The sequence below is a fragment of the Apaloderma vittatum genome, unplaced genomic scaffold, assembly GCF_000703405.1.
Source record: "Apaloderma vittatum isolate BGI_N311 unplaced genomic scaffold, ASM70340v1 scaffold3659, whole genome shotgun sequence".
NCBI classification, from domain to species: Eukaryota; Metazoa; Chordata; class Aves; order Trogoniformes; family Trogonidae; genus Apaloderma; species Apaloderma vittatum.
Window position 1 is genome coordinate 150,430 of NW_009736861.1, and position 3,313 is coordinate 153,742.

A 3,313-nucleotide genomic window follows, 5' to 3' on the forward strand; every position below is an offset into this window, starting at 1 on the left:
GAAGAATTGCCGGCTGTGGGTTTTGGGCTTGTAAAAGGGGAGATTTACAGGGTTTCCAGTGGGGAAAGGGGGCGTGGGGGGGTGTGGCTGGGGGACGCACGTGATGTCAGCCTCTTGCCCTGCCCGGGGAGCCTCAGCATCCTCCCTGCAAATGCCTGCCCAGCGCCCGCAGCGGGTATTAAGCACTTAGTTTGGCAATGTAATGACACACTGCAACAATCTGTAATGCGAGGCAGTCAGCAAAGCCCTGGCTCGCAAAGCTCTTTCCCCTAACCATTAACCATATGTTTGGCTCTGCCGCCGCCCGAGCGAGCGGGTGTTCCAGCGCACCATCTGGTTTCTATCCACACAAGCAACTGCAAAGCACAGAGTATTTCCCTCCGGAGCCGCGTCTTCCTCCTGGGCTCCCCCTCCCCATCCGCCCCCCACTCCTCCACTCCTCGTCTTCTTCCCTTGCCCCTTTTCAGCGGCGGCCTTGCCTCCCCACGGCGACGCCTGGAGCGCTGGGGACCGCAGCCACCCCACGGATGGCACGGCAGGAGAGCAGGGATGCTGCCTTGTGCCACCTCCCATGAGCTCGCACCCCTGCACACACACACACACCCCCAGAGGGATCACGTTCCTCATCACCGATGCTCAGGGTACCACGTTAAACAAAATAGGTGTGCTCTTTATCGGTCCAGGAGCCACTGCTATGCCCATCACATCTCATTCATGCATGGGGAACATTCAATTTGGATTACATGGACTCCACGCCGACGCCGCAGACGGACTTCAAGCATGAACCTAACAACAGGAGGACAATTAGCAGGGTTATGTCCTGCTCCCAAGAAGGGCTTTCTAGGCACATCGGGTGTTGGTCCCCCATCCCACCAAATTGAGAAGATTCTGGGAAAAAAAATAAAAGGAAAAAAAAGGAGAAAAAGAGAAAAAGAAAGAGGAATGGAATGAGAATTGAAGAAAAAGGAGTGAAAATATTTACTTTTCCTGTGATAACTAAACAAGCTCATTCTGAAAGTATGAAAAAAACTTTCAAGTGTTATATTTTAGAGGACCTTGTACCATATGGTTGCTTTATGATTTTACGAATTCTAACTACTATTTATGTTTTTAAAGCAGTTCCATCCTTCTGTTTATTTCTGAAATCACCTATGGGAATGCAGCAATAATTTTCCTCTCAGGTTGGCCAATTTAAGATTAATCATGACCTAATGCAAGCATTCAAGGATGCAAGCAATAGGATATTCAGAAAAGCCCACACTTGCTCCTTTAAAATAAGTTTATACTCTGCAATGAGTCACACATACAGTGTTTATCCAAGTTACCAGTGCTACAAGAAAAAGAAAGCCCATTACATCTGCAAATACATACAAATCGCAGCTGTAAGCACCCAAGTGCTTATACCAGGACTTGTTTCTATGACTGGATATTGATTTTTTAATAATGTGTCATTATACCAGTGTTGATACAGCAACTATCCTCCTAGAGTATGCAATTTAATACTAAAAAAAAAGCTGGCTCTAGGAAATATCAAATCCACATCCATTCACATGCTATTTAAACATCCTTCTTGGTCATGACTATAGCAACGCAAAGCCACAACTGTGTTTTTTCCTACCTAGCACCTAACAAAAGAAATGCAAAGGACTTGCCAGATAAAAACAGCTCAGTCTAAGGCAACTAGCTCTGCTGATCTGCTTCTCGATAAAATACTGCAGAACCTTTCCGATCGGCACTGGGATGCAAGAGGCTACCTTGAAAAAGATGCATGGGCTTTTTTTTTAATCTCCTCAAACGTGTGAGAAATCAGTGCATGAAAAAGCACACTGTAGGCCCCTATCCTGAAATCAAATACACATGGGGAAAACCCATATGCTTGTGAAAAGCCTGATGACTACACTGGGATTGCCTAAGAAGTTTGTGGGTAGGATCAGGCCCCAATTACGAACATGGAGCACAATTAGCACTTAGCACTGTAAACCCCCCCTTCATCTTCCACTCCCCCTCAGTGAGGGAAATAATTAAAATTATTAAAAACACAAGAGATGCGTTTTAGCTAGCAGCTTACATTTCCTACAAAATAGAATCTAAATATGGTAAAGTCCACTATTTTAAGATAAGATTGTTGCAAACATATTAGTAGCATGCTTAAACATCACACGTTAGGTCTCCTATAACCATGCAACAAGAAACAGTGCTCGTTCACGTGCAGAAAACAACCGGTGGTAGTACTCTAAGGCAGTAAAGATCTCAGTCTGGGTCTTTTAGCAGATAATTATTTGCTCTGATCCAGAAATCTTTTAAAAGGGGGAATTCAAGGGAAATATTCATAGATTCAGAGCTGTACAGTCCGAAGAGACAGCTAATCATTTGACCTTCTTCCATAAAACAGGCATGGAGCTTCCCCGCCTACATCGATGCAGCTGTAAGAGGTTAAATTAGAGAATCTCTTAGGGCAACACCACCAAAAAAACCCACAAACATTTAAAAGGAAGAAAAAAACAACACGAGCCTCAGATTCAACAGCTTGACATAAGGAAGGAAGCTAATGCAGCTCCAGCAATGTTGTCCCATTCAGCAATCACCCATGCTGCGACAACGCTCGCACCCTCTCGCCTGGTCTGAATTAATTTAACAGCCAGCCACTGGGTCTTATTATACCTTGTCACCTTCCTTTGCTCCTCAATCCCTGACAAAGGGCTACTGTCAGCCTGAAGCCTAGCTGGTTTTTAAAGCATAATAAAAGGCAGTGTCACATTATTACCTGAATCCACCGAGTCCTCCTGCCAGCAGTGATGTTTACGCAATCACATTTTTCTGTTTTAAAAACTCCTCTCTTGCCTCATTGCTCTGCATAAAAAAAAAAAACACAAAAGAGAAAACTGATTAACTGCACACATTTAGCTACTATTTGCATTACAGTAGTTGGTTTTCCCAGCAGACGTTTAGGTCTTTCGTTTTCTGCGATGTGTCGTAAAGATATTCAACAAGAAAAAGTCCTTTCCCCATAACTGCTCATTGACCAAACAGAAGCGAGAGAGAACGTTTTGGAGCGGTGGCCAAGGTGCCCCAGCGCATCACTTGTAGAGCCGTCCAGGGGCCTGTAGCTCTCCTGAGCCCAAATCCTCTGCCCTCTACCCAGGAGCACCCCGCCTGGTAGCACCAGGACCAGTGCCAAGCAGAAATTCGGTACCACAGAGAGCAGAAATATGGGGGAAGAGAGACCTGCTTAAGTTTCTTTCAGTTTCAACAGAAAATACATGCTGTTAATAACCGCAGCAGCAGTGTAAAAATAATACTTGCAAAATTACAT

At 44.9% G+C, this 3,313-nt stretch overlaps 1 protein-coding gene across 1 annotated transcript in view; it reads right to left on the minus strand.

The window, feature by feature from the left end:
• BACH2 (BTB and CNC homology 1, basic leucine zipper transcription factor 2) overlaps positions 1-2,852 on the minus strand; it is a 150,752-nt gene extending 147,900 nt beyond the window's left edge. The window contains 1 exon segment of the mRNA XM_009877116.1: positions 2,765-2,852. The gene's annotated coding sequence lies outside the window, so the exon portion shown is untranslated.
• Positions 2,853-3,313: the final 461 nt, after the last annotated feature.